Genomic DNA, 18,087 nt, shown 5'->3' with positions numbered 1-18,087 from the left:
AGAACGCCCTTCAGAACGCCCTTTAGTACACCCTTTACAACGCCCTTTACAACGCCCTATACAACGCCCTTTACAACGCCCTATACAACGCAGGACGAACAACTGTCCAGTAACAGCGTAATAAACACTACCACTTGAGGTGCAGGCTCTCTATTCCCCGTATAGTATAAAGAGTCTAGTGCACTACTTTTGAAGTGCACGCCCTATGTAGGGAATAAGGTACTGTTTGGAACACAGTCACAGAGACAGTCTGCTGTAAAACGAAGGGTAAAACACCTCCTCTTCCTCACCCTTTGCAGTTCCCATTTCTCCATCATGTGGTCGACCTCCCCTCCCAGGACGGATATCTTGGAGTCGTCCAGAAGCAGAATGCCATTCTTCACCTGGACCGTACCAAGGACCTTCACCTTGGTTCCTGGAGGGGTGTTCAGGCTAAAAAATGAAAAAAAAATACAGGGGGGGGTTGAATTAGGGATGCCAGAGGACAGCTCCATAGATAACCCATATTGTATTAAACGGAGAGCTCTAAGTAGATCAAATCAATTAAGCGGTTAAAGGAAGCTTAAACCAATGCCAAAACAAACAAACAAACAAACAAACAGGGAGATTGACTATAATAGGTTTACATGGAACATGTTTACAGGTACATTTAATACAGACTGGCTACAGTAATGGAATGGAAGCACAGGTCATATGTTAACCTAATATTGGATAGGACAAAAACAAAAGATTGATAAACAATACATTCCTATCTCTGTAACAACGGCACAAACAACAGACAGAACAGATAGTGTATTGGTATGAAAGCAGTTTATATTTGGGGGGGGGCAGCTTTAATTAGAAAAGAGAAACAGCAAATCATCACGATTCATTTTCCCGTCCTAAAACTCTTCATCCAGCCAGCTATGCCTGTGATGGCTAATGTCCAACAAGGGCTAGCCATGCCAAAAGAACAGCTTAGCTTACGTTACCCACAAACCCTCTCCCCTCTCTGTCCTGTCAGACCATGCCCTATCCAGACCACTCTTCTAAATGACACGCTGTGTTGCAGTAGGATGGTGAGACAAGGGATGATGAGGGATTGTGTCCTAAAATAGCACCCTATAGCAACACAGATGTGTCATTTAGAAAAGTGGTCTGGATAGGGCATGGCCTGTGGCCAAAAGTAGTGCACTATATAGGGAATAGGGGGGGGGGGGGCAAATTGGGACACACCCTAGGAATAATCCCATCCGCTGGTTCAGGCCGTTCTCATTTTAAATTAACAGCCCAGTTCTGATCACCACCACCTCTGAGCCCTCCGGTCCGCGTCCCAAACGGGATCCTATTCCCTATGTAGTGCACTACTTTTGACCAGGGCCCTATAGGGAATAAGGTGCCATTTGGAATTCAGCCTGCCCTAGTCCTCTCATTAAAAAGCACAGGGACTTAGAGGGATGTCCAGCTGCTGATGCAGCAATTAGGGATTTTACTTCCAACCCAATGGCCCAGTACGTCCAACCCAATGGCCCAGTACGTCCAACCCAATGGCCCAGTACGTCCAACCCAATGGCCCAGTACGTCCAGTACGTCCAACCCAATGGTCCAGTACGTCCAACCCAATGGCCCAGTACGTCCAGTACGTCCAACCCAATGGCCCAGTACGTTCAACCCAATGGCCCAGTACGTCCAACCCAATGGCCCAGCACGTCCAGTACGTCCAACCCAATGGTCCAGTACGTCCAACCCAATGGCCCAGTACGTCCAGTACGTTCAACCCAATGGCCCAGTACGTCCAACCCAATGGCCCAGTACGTCCAACCCAATGGCCCAGTACGTCCAACCCAATGGCCCAGTACGTCCAGTACGTCCAACCCAATGGCCCAGTACGTCCAACCCAATGGCCCAGTACGTCCAACCCAATGGCCCAATACGTCCAACCCAATGGCCCAGTATGTCTCAAATGGCAGCCACCCCCCCTATATAGGACATCATGTTTGACAAGAGCCCCCCCCCCACCACCACCACCACCACCAATAGGGCAAGTAGTAGGGAATAGGAACCCATTTGGGACAGCCTGGCTAGCTCCCTCCACTAGCAGGGTCCTCCCTCCCTCCCTCCACTATCAGAGCTAGCTGGGACTGGAGCAGGGTCCTCCCTCCCTCCCTCTCACCCTCCCTCCCTCCCTCCCTCCCTCCCTCCCTCTCTGAGCTAGCTGGGACTGGAGCAGGGTCCTCTCCCCTCTCTCCTCCCTCCCTCCCTCCCTCCACTATCAGAGCTAGCTGGGACTGGAGCAGGGTCCTCTCTCCCTCCCTCCCTCCCTCCACTATCAGAGCTAGCTGGGACTGGAGCAGGGTCCTCTCTCCCTCTCTCTCTCTCCCTCCCTCCCTCCCTCCACTATCAGAGCTAGCTGGGACTGGAGCAGGGTCCTCTCTCCCTCCCTCTCTCTCCCTCCCTCCCTCCCTCCACTATCAGAGCTAGCTGGGACTGGAGCAGGGTCCTCTCTCCCTCCCTCTCTCTCCCTCCCTCCCTCCCTCCACTATCAGAGCTAGCTGGGACTGGAGCAGGGTCCTCTCTCCCTCTCCCTCCCTCCCTCTCTGAGCTAGCTGGGACTGGAGCAGGGTCCTCTCCCTCTCTCCCTCCCTCCCTCCCTCCACTATCAGAGCTAGCTGGGACTGGAGCAGGGTCCTCTCTCCCTCCTCCTCCCTCCCTCCCTCCACTATCAGAGCTAGCTGGGACTGGAGCAGGGTCCTCTCTCCCTCCCTCCCTCCCTCCCTCCCTCCACTATCAGAGCTAGCTGGGACTGGAGCAGGGTCCTCTCTCCCTCTCTCTCTCCCTCCCTCCCTCCCTCCACTATCAGAGCTAGCTGGGACTGGAGCAGGGTCCTCTCTCCTCCCTCTCTCCCTCCCTCCCTCCCTCCACTATCAGAGCTAGCTGGGACTGGAGCAGGGTCCTCTCTCCCTCCCTCTCTCTCCTCCCTCCCTCCCTCCACTATCAGAGCTAGCTGGGACTGGAGCAGGGTCCTCTCTCCCTCCCTCTCTCTCTCCCTCCCTCCGTCCACTATCAGAGCTAGCTGGGACTGGAGCAGGGTCCTCTCTCCCTCCCTCTCTCTCCCTCTCTCTCTCCCTCCACTATCAGAGCTAGCTGGGACTGGAGCAGGGTCCTCTCTCCCTCTCCTTCCCTCCACTATCAGTGTTAGCTGGGACTGGAGCAGGGTCCTCTCTCTCTCTCCCTCCCTCCCTCCCTCCCTCCACTATCAGAGTTAGCTGGGACTGGAGCAGGGTCCTCTCTCCCTCCCTCTCTCTCTCCCTCCCTCCGTCCACTATCAGAGCTAGCTGGGACTGGAGCAGGGTCCTCTCCCTCCCTCCCTCCACTATCAGAGCTAGCTGGGACTGGAGCAGGGTCCTCTCCCTCCCTCCCTCCACTATCAGAGCTAGCTGGGACTGGAGCAGGGTCCTCTCTCTCCCTCCCTCCACTATCAGAGCTAGCTGGGACTGGAGCAGGGTCCTCTCTCTCCCTCCCTCCCTCCCTCCCTCCCTCCCTCCCTCCCTCTCTCTCTCTCCACTATCAGAGCTAGCTGGGACTGGAGCAGGGTCCTCTCTCTCCCTCCCTCTCTCTCTCTCTCCACTATCAGAGCTAGCTGGGACTGGAGCAGGGTCCTCTCCCTCTCCCTCTCTCCCTCCACTATCAGAGCTAGCTGGGACTGGAGCAGGGTCCTCTCTCTCCCTCCCTCCCTCCCTCCACTATCAGAGCTAGCTGGGACTGGAGCAGGGTCCTCTCTCTCCCTCCCTCTCTCCCTCCACTATCAGAGCTAGCTGGGACTGGAGCAGGGTCCTCTCCCTCTCTCCCTCTCTCCCTCCACTATCAGAGCTAGCTGGGACTGGAGCAGGGTCCTCTCTCAGGGTACTGTCTCATAATGACACTGTGGAACGGATCTGCACGCCAATACAAACTAACCTCTTTCTGTTTCCTTCTATCCACACTCTCATCCATCTCGTCCTGTTTCCTTTTCTTTCCCTCCCTCTCCCTCCCTCCATCTCTCTCCCTCTCTCCCTCCCTCTCTCCTTCTCTCTCTCTCCCTCTCTCTCCCTCCCTCTCTCCTTCTCTCTTCCTCCCTCCCTCTCCCTCTCTCCCCTCCCTCTCTCCTTCTCTCTTCCTCCTCCCTCCCTCTCCCTTCCTCCCTCCCTCCCTCCCTCCCTCCCTCCCTCCCTCCCTCCCTCCACTATCAGAGCTAGCTGATATCAACAGAACAGACACTAGTTAGTGTTGTCATAATAAAAGGGTTGTACTGTTCTCTCCTCGCGGATAGATTCCGGGCAAGCTCTCCGTCCCAAATGGGACCCTAATTCCCCTTCGTAGTGCACTACATCGTTTTGAGTCCAGAGATAATAGGGATCCATGTGGACTCAGCGTTCCTCTCTGGCCACTCCACCTGTAGGGGCTGGCTGGTCGCCACGGCAGCCGTCGCCGCGGACGCTGCTTGGATGGAGTTGTAATTAAGGAAACGGATTGGTAGCGGATCAGCCACTGACGAGTGGAAATTACAGAGGGAGAAGAAGAAAGAGAGAGAGATGGAGACCGGGGGAGGGAGGGAGGAAGAGAGGGGGGGAGTGCAGGGAGGGAGGGATGGAGGGAGGGAGGGAGTGCAGGGAGGGAGTGCAGGGAGGGAGGGAAGGGAGGGAGTGCAGGGAGGGATGGAGGGAGGGTGCAGGGAGGGAGGGAGTGCAGGGAGGGAGGGTGCAGGGAGGGAGGGAGGGAGTGCAGGGAGGGAGGGAGGGAGTGCAGGGATGGAGGGAGGGAGGGTGCAGGGAGGGAGGGAGGGAGGGAGGGAGGGAGGGAGGCTGAGGGAGTTCAGAAAGTCACCAACATCGGTCTGGGAGGGAGGGTCTGTGCTTCCATTCCAAAAGAAAGACGAGAGTTTTGGTTGAAAATGAGGATCTACGATACTGGCTGATTGGTAGACAGGAGTGAAGCAGCACCAGTCTACAGGTCAGTCTACAGGTCAGTCTACAGGTGGGTCTACAGGTCAGTCTACAGGTCAGTCTACAGGTCAGTCTACATGTCAGTCTAATAATAATATAATATATCCCATTTAGCAGACGCTTTTGTCCAAAGCGACTTACAAGTCGGCTGGGGCCACTACTTTTACATATGGGTGGCCCCAGCGGGAATCGAACCCACGACGCTTGGCGTTGCAAGCGCCATGCTCTACCGACTGAGCCACACAGGACCCACACGTCTACAGGTCAGTCTACAGGTCAGTCCACAGGTCAGTCTACAGGTCAGTCTACATGTCAGTCTACAGGTCAGTCTACAGCTCAGTCTACAGGTCAGTCTACAGCTCAGTCTACAGGTCAGTCTACAGGTCAGTCTACAGGTCAGTCCACAGGTCAGTCTACAGGTCAGTCCACAGGTCAGTCTACAGGTCAGTCTACAGGTCAGTCTACAGGTCAGTCTACAGGTCAGTCTACAGGTCAGTCTACAGGTCAGTCTACAGGTGGGTCTACAGGTCAGTCTACAGGTCAGTCTACAGGTCAGTCTACAGGTCAGTCTACAGGTCAGTCTACAGGTCAGTCTGCAGGTCAATCAATCAGATGAGCCTGGTGTTTAAAGTGGCTAATCAAACAGATTAGCCTGGTGTTTAAAGTGGCTAATCAATCAGATTAGCCTGGTGTTTAAAGTAGCTAATCAAACAGAATAGCCTGGTGTTTAAAGTAGCTAATCAAACAGAATAGCCTGGTGTTTAAAGTAGCTAATCAAACAGAATAGCCTGGTGTTTAAAGTAGCTAATAGATCAAACAGATTAGCCTGGTGTTTAAAGTAGCTAATCAATCAAACCGATTCGCCTGGTGTTTAAAGTAGCTAATCAATCAAACCGATTAATGAATTGATCTGGGACAGGTGTTTAAACTAGTAGTTGTTCTCTACCTGATCTGGGACAGGTGTTAACACTAGTAGTTGTTCTCTACCTGATCTGGGACAGGTGTTTAAACTAGTAGTTGTTCTCTACCTGATCTGGGACAGGTGTTTAAACTAGTTGTTCTCTACCTGATCTGGGACAGGTGTCTGAACTAGTTGTTCTCTACCTGATCTGGGACAGGTGTGTGAACTCGAGGCCCACAGCGTTGGTGTGTCCGTCTGTCATCTGCAGCCTCAGCATCCTGGGGGCTCCCTGAGACTCCTCGTTGTCCTTGGGGGCCGACACGTTCCTCACCTTCTGAACCTGCAGCACACACGGACCCTCCAACTGAGGGCGGGTACGGGTGAGGAAAAGACGAAGGACAGCGGTCGTGTTAATTAGGGCACACTGTAGCAAAAACCTTTTTGTTACAGCCAGAGACTGAGTTAGGGTCCGTATTCATCAGGCACCAAACGGATCAAAACAGACAAAGCGAGAGGGGAGCTGAACTTGTCCAATAAGGAGATTTTTTTTCGCTCCGGTGTGTCCTAATGCCAGGGTTTGTTGCAGTAAAGACATTTGTAACCACGAACTGGCAAACAACCTCACCAGATGGTTCCAGCTTCAATAACTGCTCCTCTGGGACGAATAAAGTTTATTGAATTGAGCTCCTCGCCGTCTCCTCGCTCAAATTGACCGTACTGCTTTTACAGTTGAAGTCGGGAAGTTTACATACACTTAGGTTGGAGTCATGAAAACTAGTTTACATACACTTAGGTTGGAGTCATTAAAACTAGTTTACATACACTTAGGTTGGAGTCATTAAAACTAGTTTACATACACTTAGGGTGGAGTCATTAAAACTAGTTTACATACACTTAGGTTGGAGTCATTAAAACTAGTTTACATACACTTAGGTTGGAGTCATTAAAACTAGTTTACATACACTTAGGTTGAGTCATTAAAACTAGTGTACATACACTTAGGTTGGAGTCATTAAAACTAGTTTACATACACTTAGGTTGGAGTCATTAAAACTAGTTTACACACACTTAGGTTGGAGTCATTAAAACTAGTTTACATACACTTAGGTTGGAGTCATTAAAACTAGTTTACATACACTTAGGTTGGAGTCATAAAAACTAGTTTACATACACTTAGGTTGGAGTCATGAAAACTAGTTTACATACACTTAGGTTGGAGTCATTAAAACTAGTTTACACACACGTAGGTTGTAGTCATTAAAACTAGTTTACATACACTTAGGTTGGAGTCATTAAAACTAGTTTACATACACTTAGGTTGGAGTCATAAAAACTAGTTTACATACACTTAGGTTGGAGTCATGAAAACTAGTTTACATACACTTAGGTTGGAGTCATTAAAACTAGTTTACATACACTTAGGTTGGAGTCATTAAAACTAGTTTACATACACTTAGGTTGGAGTCATTAAAACTAGTTTACATACACTTAGGTTGGAGTCATTAAAACTAGTTTACATACACTTAGGTTGGAGTCATTAAAACTAGTTTACACACACTTAGGTTGGAGTCATTAAAACTAGTTTACATACACTTAGGTTGGAGTCATTAAAACTAGTTTACATACACTTAGGTTGGAGTCATTAAAACTCCTTTTTCAACCCCTCCACACATTTCCTGTTAACTAACTACAGTTTAGGAAAGTCGGTTTGGACATCTACTTTGTGCGTGACACAATTAATGTTTCCAACAATTGTTTTCAAACGGATTATTTCACTTATAATTCACTGTATCACAATTCCAGTGGGTCAGAAGTTTACATACACTAAGTTGACTGTGCCTTTAAACAGCTTGGAAAATTCCAGAAAATGATGTCATGGCTTTAGAAGTTTCTGATAGGCATCATTTGAGTCAATTGGAGGTGTACCTGTGGATGTATTTCAAGGCCTACCTTCAAACTCAGTGCCTCTTTGCTTGTCATCATGGGAAAATCAAAAGAAATCAGAAAAAAATTGTAGACCTCCACAAGTCTGGTTCATCCTTGGGAGCAATTTCCAAACGCCTGAAGGTACCACGTTAATCTGTACAAACTATAGTACGCAAGTATAAACACCATGGGACCACGCAGACATCATACCGCTCAGGAAGGAGACGCGTTCTGTCTCCTAGAGATGAACGTACTTTGGTGCGAAAAGTGCAAATCAATCCCAGAACAACAGCAAAGGACCTTGTGAAGATTCTGGAGAAAACAGGTACAAAAGCATCTATATCCACAGTAAAACAAGTCCTATATCAACATAACCTGAAAGGCCGCTCAGCAAGGAAGAAGCCACTGCTCCAAAACCACCATAAAAAGCCAGACTACAGTTTGCAACTGCACATGGGGACAAAGATCATACTTTTTGGAGAAATGTCCTCCGGTCTGATGAAACAAAAATAGAACTGTTTGGCCAAAATGACCATCGTTACGTTTGGAGAAAAAAGCGTGAGGCTTGCAAGCCGAAGAACACCATCCCAACCGTGAAGCACGGGGGTGGCAGCATCATGTTGTGGGGGTGCTTTGCTGCAGGAGGGACTGGTGCACTTCACAAAATAGATGGCACAACGAGAAAGGAAAACGATGTGGATATATTGAAGCAACATCTCAAGACATCAGTCAGGAAGTTAAAGCTGGTCGCAAATGGGTCTTCCAAATGGACTTTGACCTCAAGCATACTTCCAAAGTTGTGGCAAAATGGCTTAAGGACAACAAAGTTAAGGTATTGGAGTGGCCATCACAAAGCCCTGACCTCAATCATATTGAAAATCTGTGTGGCAGAACTGAAAAAGCGTGTGCGAGCAAGGAGGCCTACAAACCTGACTCTGTTACACCAGCTTTGTCAGGAGGAATGGGCCAAAATTCCCCCAACTTATTGTGGGAAGCTTGTGGAAGGCTACCCAAAATGTTTCACCCAAGTTAGACAATGTAAAGGCAATGCTACCAAATACTAATTGGGTGTATGTAAACTTCTGACCCACTGGGAATGTGATGGAAAAAAATAAAAACTGAAATAAATCATTTTCTCTACTAGTATTCTGACATTTCACATTCTTAAAATAAAAGTGGTGATCCTAACTGACCGAAGACAGGGAATTTTTGCTAGGATTAAATGTCAGGAATTGTGAAAAACTGAGTTTAAATGTATTTGGCTAAGGTGTATGTAAACTTCTGACTTCAACTGTAAGTACCTGACCTTCCTTAACGGTCATGTACTGGACCTTCCTTAACAGCCATGTACCGGACCTTCCTTAACGGCCATGTACCGGACCTTCCTTAACGGTCATGTACCGGACCTTCCTTAACGGTCATGTACCTGACCTTCCTTAACGATCATGTACCGGACCTTCCTTAACGGTCATGTACGGACCTTCCTTAACGGTCATGTACCTGACCTTCCTTAACGGTCATGTACCTTACCTTCCTTAACGGTCATGTACCTGACCTTCCTTAACGGTCATGTACCTGACCTTCCTTAACGGTCATGTACCGGACCTTCCTTAACGGTCATGTACCTGACCTTCCTTAACGGTCATGTATCTGACCTTCCTTAACACTTAAGTACCTGATCTTCCTTAACGGTCATGTACCGGACCTTCCTTAATGGTCATGTACGGACCTTCCTTAACGGTCATGTACCGGACCTTCTTTAACGATCATGTACCGGACCTTCCTTAACGGTCATGTACCTGACCTTCCTTAACGGTCATGTATCTGACCTTCCTTAACACTTAAGTACCTGATCTTCCTTAACGGTCATGTACCGGACCTTCCTTAACGGTCATGTACCTGACCTTCCTTAACGGTCATGTACCAGACCTTCCTTAACGGTCATGTATCTGACCTTCCTTAACGGTCATGTACCTGACCTTCCATAACAGCCATGTACCTGACCTTCCTTAACACTTAAGTACCTGACCTTCCTTAACGGTCATGTACCTGACCTTCCTTAACACTTAAGTACCTGACCTTCCTTAACGGTCATGTACCGGACCTCCTTAACGCTGATGTACCGTTAAACAGAGTGTGTTTGTTCTTCAGGTCCATGCTGTAAACAGAGAAGTGGCAACTAAAGAAATAACACTGCTCAGATGATTCTTTTCACAGCTCTGGTTCTGGTTCCCTCCTTTACATTCAACTGAGGTTTACACGTTCCAATTAAAATAGTTTCTGAGCTCCAAGAGCTGGCATTCTACGGCATATTCAATCACCTCTTTGTAAATGCAGTACATATTAATTGCAGTCTAGTGATAACCAACTCTGGGAAAAGAGCCAAGCAAAAATAATAATAACGTAATGCAGACAGACCGAGAAATTCTGAATCACCAGCATTGATGGCGCCTTCCCTGTTAGACTAATGCAGAGTGGGAGTTGTACTTACCTGAAAGGAGTGCAATATCTTATACAGAGCCTTAGGAGGACCGTGGGTTATTAGCTCTCTGAGGACCGTGGGTTATTAGATCTCTGAGGACAGTGGGTTATTAGATCTCTGAGGACAGTGGGTTATTAGATCTCTGAGGACCGTGGGTTATTAGATCTCTGAGCTTTAGGAGGACCGTGGGTTATTAGATCTCTGAGGACCGTGGGTTATTAGATCTCTGAGGACCGTGGGTTATTAGCTCTCTGAGGACCGTGGGTTATTAGATCTCTGAGCTTTAGGAGGACTGTGGGTTATTAGCTCTCTGAGCTTTAGGAGGACCGTGGGTTATTAGATCTCTGAGGACTGTGGGTTACTAGCTCTCTGAGCTTTAGGAGGACTGTGGGTTATTAGCTCTCTGAGCTTTAGGAGGACCGTGGGTTATTAGATCTCTGAGGACCGTGGGTTATTAGCTCTCTGAGCTTTAGGAGGACTGTGGGTTATTAGCTCTCTGAGCTTTAGGAGGACCGTGGGTTATTAGATCTCTGAGGACCGTGGGTTATTAGCTCTCTGAGCTTTAAGAGGACCGTGGGATATTTGCTCTCTGAGCTTTAGGAGGACCGTGGGTTATTAGATCTCTGAGGACCGTGGGTTATTAGCTCTCTGAGCTTTAGGAGGACCGTGGGTTATTAGCTCTCTGAGCTTTAGGAGGACCGTGGGTTATTAGCTCTCTGAGCTTTAGGACGACCGTGGGTTATTAGATCTCTGAGGACCGTGGGTTATTAGCTCTCTGAGCTTTAGGAGGACCGTGGGTTATTAGCTCTCTGAGGACTGTGGGTTATTAGATCTCTGAGCTTTAGGAGGACCGTGGGTTATTAGCTCTCTGAGCTTTAGGAGGACCGTGGGTTATTAGATCTCTGAGCTTTAGGAGGACCGTGGGTTATTAGCTCTCTGAGCTTTAGGAGGACCGTGGGTTATTAGATCTCTTTGCTTTATAAGGACCGTGGGTTATTAGCTCTCTTTGCTTTATAAGGACCGTGGGTTATTAGCTCACATACAAATTAATTAATTATCTCCCTCGTCATCATCTGTGGCTTTTTCTCAGTTGAACTGAGAAATGAGGAATGAAGGCATTTTAAAGCTGGTGTGACAGAGACATCTAGTGGCCTTTGGAAGTAGTGCATTTCTGTATTTCTCAAACGTGCACAGGACAGTGTAACCAACAGGGTATCAAGCCCGGGTCAGGTGCATGTTGTTTTCAAGGCTGAGATAAATAGCCCACTGAGCTAAAGCCTAGGAATTAGCTTCCTATGTTGCCATGTGTCTTCAACATGTTTACTCACCATAGCAGTCTAGCTTGACTAACCCCCAATCCACACTATGAGACAATCCTGTTGGTTCTAACTTTGTTTTTCTTCTGTATCGAATCATTATGATAGGATCTTTGACAGTTTCTCTGACCCTTTGGCGTACACATATCTGCGCACGCACGCACGCACACACACACACACACAATGCCTCACCTTCTCCACCCGGCCACTGTTGATGTCCGCAGGGAGAAACGCCCTGCCAATAGGCCTCAGGTCACTCTGTAGAGACAGTCACAGAGACAGGGCGGAGAGATGAGCAACACTTATCCCCACCAACATATTAGGCTGACAATGAAATGACCTGTAGTAAACCTCCAGATCAATAATTGAAAGCAATGTAGAGAAACCTGTTTTGAAAGCACTGGCAAATATTGGCTTGAATCTTGATTCTCCACACGTCTCTCAGAGTGGGCAAGAGCACACCCCTTGTCACGGACTTCAAACACTATTGGATTGGTGTTGGTCTGATTAGTCTGATTGGGGCGGCAGGGTAGCCTAGTGGTTAGAGTGGAGGGGCGGCAGGGTAGCCTAGTGGTTAGGGTGGAGGGGCAGGGTAGCCTAGTGGTTAGAGTGGAGGGGCAGGGTAGCCTAGTGGTTAGAGTGGAGGGGCGGCAGGGTAGCCTAGTGGTTAGAGTGGAGGGGCAGGGTAGCCTAGTGGTTAGAGTGGAGGGGCAGGGTAGCCTAGTGGTTAGAGTGGAGGGGCAGGGTAGCCTAGTGGTTAGAGTGGAGGGCGGCAGGGTAGCCTAGTGGTTAGGTGGAGGGCGGCAGGGTAGCCTAGTGGTTAGAGTGGAGGGGCGGCAGGGTAGCCTAGTGGTTAGAGTGGAGGGGCGGCAGGGTAGCCTAGTGGTTAGAGTGGAGAGGTGGCAGGGTGGCAACCTTCCGGTTACTAGTCCAACGCTCCAACCACTAGGCTACCCTGCCGCCCTCCACCCTAACCACTAGGCTACCCTGCCGCCCCCTCCACTCTAACCACTAGGCTACCCTGCCGCCCCCTCCACCCTAACCACTAGGCTACCCTGCCGCCCCTCCACTCTAACCACTAGGCTACCCTGCTGCCCTCCACTCTAACCACTAGGCTACCCTGCTGCCCTCCACTCTAACCACTAGGCTACCCTGCCGCCCCAGATTGTCGTAAAGCATTGGCTTGAGGGACAGGGGGAAGTGTGCAAGATCAAACAAGGGTGGAGAATTGGAATGCAGCCATATTAGTGTGACTTTCATTTATCTGACATACCGGCATACCGGCAAAACATTCAATAACGAATATTCAAAGCAATGTAGAGGAATCTGTTTTACACAAACCTGTTTTTGTAAAAAGCTTGATTGATTTTTTTTTTTAAATGAGGTTGACTGTAAGCACAACATCTCTTTTCTATTCAAACCCCCTTGGGGTCAGTTAAATGTACATCTACACAGGTGAAAGGGGAAAACGTTTTTGTTTGTTTGTTGGTATACGAGAAGAGAGATGTGAGAATACTAGCTACTTACATTGAGTGCAATGCGAATAATGTAAGGAGCTGAGGGTTTCTCAGAAGTGCCTTTCAACTCCTCTATTCCTTCATCTGTAAGGTACCTGTGTAGGAGGTCAACCAAAAGAAAGGGCTCACATATCAATGGCGTAACCAATGCACGGTGGTTATTAAACAACAACAACACTCCAGCTAGCCACCGTGAACAAACACATTGAAAATCAAAAGCTAGCCAGCCAACTCGCATATCACTCGAGTGTACTTAAATAACATAGCTAACAACTGACTAGCAGATCAACTTTGAAGATATATTAATAGCTAGCTACAGTAATGTAGAGCAAGCTACAGTACAGTAATGTAGAGCTAGCTACAGTAATGTAATGTAGAGCAAGCTAGCTATAGTACAGTAATGTATTGCTAGCTAGCTACAGTACAGTAATGTAGAGCTGGCTACAGTAATGTAATGTAGAGCAAGCTAGCTATAGTACAGCTAGCTATAGTAGTAATGTATTGGTAGCTAGCTACAGTACAGTAATGTAGAGCTAGCTACAGTAATGTAATGTATTGCTAGCTAGCTACAGTATTGGTAGCTAGCTACAGTACAGTAATGTAGAGCTAGCTACAGTAATGTAATGTATTGCTAGCTAGCTACAGTACAGTAATGTAGAGCTAGCTACAGTAATGTAATGTATTGCTAGCTAGCTACAGTAATGTAATGTATTGCTAGTTAGCTGCAGTGCAGTAATGTATTGCTAGCTAGCTACAGTACAGTAATGTATTGCTAGCTAGCTACAGTACAGTAATGTATTGCTAGCTAGCTACAGTACAGTAGTGTAGAGCTAGCTATAGTACAGTAATGTATAACTTGCTACAGTACAGTAGTGTAGAGCTAGCTACAGTACAGTAATGTAGAGCTAGCTACAGTACAGTAATGTAGAGCTAGCTAGCTACAGTACAGTAATGTATTGCTAGGTAGCTACTTAGCTTCAAATGAACATACACGGCCTTGTTAGTTAGCATATCAAAGCTAAACATGCTAAAATAATTGACAGCAATTTGCTAGACAAATTCACAACATCAACTACCAAAATAATTATTATTAGCTACTGTTACCAGTCCGTAGGCCAGAAATGTCATATATCTATCTACATTATCACAGGCATCACAGTATGTGAGATCCTAAATGAGGTGTTAACTAGAAAAGCTAAAGCTATGCTAGCAAAGTGAACGTGTAATGTAGCTAGGTAGCTACACAAGCTACCCACCAGCCTTCTTTCGTGAGGGCTAAGTTGATTTCAGCCATTTTCTTTCAAATAAAAAAATAAAGTATCAAATGCAAATATAGTCGATGAACTATTTAATTTGTGGAATATCCATTGTTTGTTTTTTTATATCTTTAATAATTAATCCGATAATCAATGAGTTTAGCCGGATATTTTTAGCGTTTTGCCGGACTAAAAACAAATGACCTCCCGTTGGAAGAGACGTCAAAGTTGAATCTGATGCTTGTCGGCAAAGAGGGAAGGAAGAAACACAGCAGCTCCGGTGGCAAAGACAGTCACTGCATCTACGGTGCTTTAATCAATCCAATGACCTATCTACTACACTCTGTGAAATGTAATAATATTAGTTTCAATGTTTCAATATCACCATTGTTTCCTCTCCCCTTTACAACTGCCGACCAGGCACATACACTCTTAGAACCGTTATTTATTTATTTTACCTTTATTTAACTAGGCAAGTCAGTTAAGAACAAATTCTTATTTTCAATGATGGCCTAAGAACAGTGGGTTAACTGACAGTTCCCGGGCAGAACGACAGATTTATACCTTATCAGCTCAGGGGCTTGAACTTGCAACTTTCCGGTTACTAGTCCAACGCTCTAACCACTAGGCTACCCTGCCGCCCTGTTATGAGCACAAGCACATTTTTATTTCACTTTTATTTAACCAGGGAGCCAAGTTGAGAACAAGTTCTTATTTACAATTGCGACCTGGGCAAGATAAAGCAATGCAGTTGGATGTATACAGCAACACAGAGTTACACATGGAGTAAAACAAACACACAAGTCAATAAGACTGGTTTTAATGTCTATGGTGACTGACTGCGAAAGAGGCCTGGGGTTGAGTCCCGGGTCGGTCGGTCTGCACCCAGAATTAGCTACAACGTTCTTCTGCATAATTTAGGTCGAACACCTTGCATAGCCTAGTTTAGGAAGTCTAACAGCTAGGCCTATATAACTAAAGATAATTTTAGAATTAGGGGGTAACTAAAAATCCAGAAGAATGCATGGCTAAAATCACTGGGGAAGCCAAGCCAGAAAAAAAGACACATTACAACCTGTGTGTTGTGATAATTGCTTTGTTTCCTCTACAATCTGTTAGTTCATATGCCTCTATAACTTGTTAGTTCATATGCCTCTATAACCTGTTAAATCATATGCCTCTATAACCTGTTAGTTCATATGCCTCTATAACCTGTTAGTTCATATGTCTCTATAACCTGTTAGTTCATATGCCTCTATAACCTGTTAGTTCATATGTCTCTATAACCTGTTAGTTCATATGCCTCTATAACCTGTTAGTTCATATGCCTCTATAACCTGTTAGTTCATATGCCTCTATAACCTGTTAGTTCATATGCCTTACCTCTATAACCTGTTAGTTCATATGTCTCTATAACCTGTTAGTTCATATGCCTCTATAACCTGTTAGTTCATATGCCTCTATAACCTGTTAGTTCATATGCCTCTATAACCTGTTAGTTCATATGCCTCTATAACCTGTTAGTTCATATGCCTCTATAACCTGTTAGTTCATATGCCTTGCCTCTATAACCTGTTAGTTCATATGCCTCTATAACCTGTTAGTTCATATGCCTCTATAACCTGTTAGATCATATGCCTCTATAACCTGTTAGTTCATATGCCTCTATAACCTGTTAGATCATATGCCTCTATAACCTGTTAGTTCATATGCCTCTATAACCTGTTAGATCATATGCCTCTATAACCTGTTAGTTCATATGTCTCTATAACCTGTTAGTTCATATGCCTTGCCTCTATAACATGTTAGTTCTTATGTCTCTAGAACCTGTTAGTTCATATGCCTCTATAACCTGTTAGTTCATATGCCTTACCTCTATAACCTTTTAGTTCATATGCCTCTATAAACTTTTAGTTCATATGCCTCTATAACCTGTTAGTTCATATGCCTTGCCTCTATAACCTGTTAGTTCATATGCCTTGCCTCTATAACCTGTTAGTTCATATGTCTCTATAACCTGTTAGTTCATATGCCTCTATAACCTGTTAGATCATATGCCTCTATAACCTGTTAGTTCATATGCCTCTATAACCTGTTAGATCATATGCCTCTAAAACCTGTTAGTTCATATGCCTCTATAACCTGTTAGTTCATATGCCTTGCCTCTATAACCTGTTAGATCATATGCCTCTATAACCTGTTAGTTCATATGCCTCTATAACCTGTTAGTTCATATGCCTCTATAACCTGTTAGTTCATATGCCTCTATAACCTGTTAGTTCATATGCCTCTATAACCTGTTAGTTCATATGCCTCTATAACCTGTTAGTTCATATGCCTCTATAACCTGTTAGATCATATGCCTCTATAACCTGTTAGTTCATATGCCTCTATAACCTGTTAGTTCATATGCCTCTATAACCTGTTAGTTCATATGCCTTACCTCTATAACCTGTTAGATCATATGCCTATATAACCTGTTAGTTCATATGCCTCTATAACCTGTTAGATCATATGCCTCTATAACCTGTTAGTTCATATGCCTCTATAACCTGTTAGTTCATATGCCTCTATAACCTGTTAGATCATATGCCTCTATAACCTGTTAGATCATATGCCTCTATAACCTGTTAGTTCATATGCCTCTATAACCTGTTAGATCATATGCCTCTATAACCTGTTAGTTCATATGCCTCTATAACCTGTTAGTTCATATGCCTCTATAACCTGTTAGTTCATATGCCTCTATAACCTGTTAGTTCATATGCCTCTATAACCTGTTAGATCATATGCCTCTATAACCTGTTAGTTCATATGCCTCTATAACCTGTTAGTTCATATGCCTTGCCTCTATAACCTGTTAGATCATATGCCTCTATAACCTTTTAATGACAATTCAGGCATTCCAGAATGTAAATGTTACTCTTTACTTTGCATATAAAATCAAAGAGAGAGAAAAGGTTAATCTTAATATAAATATCTATATTTTGTATTCATTAGTAATAATTGACTTTTAACATATTTGTCTATAATAACACCAGTACCGGTAACACCAGTGACAAATCTTCAGCGAATATAGAATATCTAAAATTTCCTTTTCACCTTTTACTATAAACTGTGTAACACCAGAGACACGTCTTAAAAGCTTCGCATGTCATTACCAAATTAGTAGTCAAATTGCTTAAACATATGACGAAAAGTGCAGACTCACGATGTGCTTTTCAAAACAGCCCGCCTAAGATATATTTAAAAAAGAAAATTGCAATATAACTGTCTTACAAATACGTTTTATTAACAATAAAACACTTAAATTAAAAGTAAAACATGTATTGTGTCATTATTTAATATTTCTAGGTGTTTTCTCCTGCCTCATGCCTTTTGCACACAATGTATATAGACTCGCCTTTTTTGTACTGTGTTATTGACTTGTTAATTGTTTACTCCATGTGTAACTCTGTGTTGTCTGTTCACACTGCTAAGCTTTATCTTGGCCAGGTCGCAGTTGCAAATGAGAACTTGTTCTCAACTAGCCTACCTGGTTAAATAAAGGTGAAATAAAATAAAATAAAATAGTTGAGGTGTGGCCGGACAAGAAAGACAGCATTCTTGTATAATGACCTTCATCGTCTATAGACGGAGGCTTGTGGTTAGACCTGTAACAGGTTAACAAAGGACGTAACGGTGCTGTCTCAGATGAGGCTTTACCCGAACACACGCTCCCTGCCCCC

At 45.7% G+C, this 18,087-nt stretch overlaps 1 pseudogene; it reads right to left on the bottom strand.

Annotated features, from left to right (window-relative positions):
- Positions 1 to 14,599, bottom strand: part of LOC135537728 (tudor domain-containing protein 3-like) — a 62,947-nt pseudogene extending 48,348 nt beyond the window's left edge.
- Between the last annotated feature and the right edge of the window lie 3,488 nt (positions 14,600 to 18,087).

Source organism: Oncorhynchus masou, unplaced genomic scaffold (assembly GCF_036934945.1).
Source record: "Oncorhynchus masou masou isolate Uvic2021 unplaced genomic scaffold, UVic_Omas_1.1 unplaced_scaffold_825, whole genome shotgun sequence".
NCBI lineage: Eukaryota > Metazoa > Chordata > Actinopteri > Salmoniformes > Salmonidae > Oncorhynchus > Oncorhynchus masou.
The sequence above is the reverse complement of the archived record's forward strand: the minus strand, read 5'-3'. Positions and strand labels throughout refer to the sequence as shown.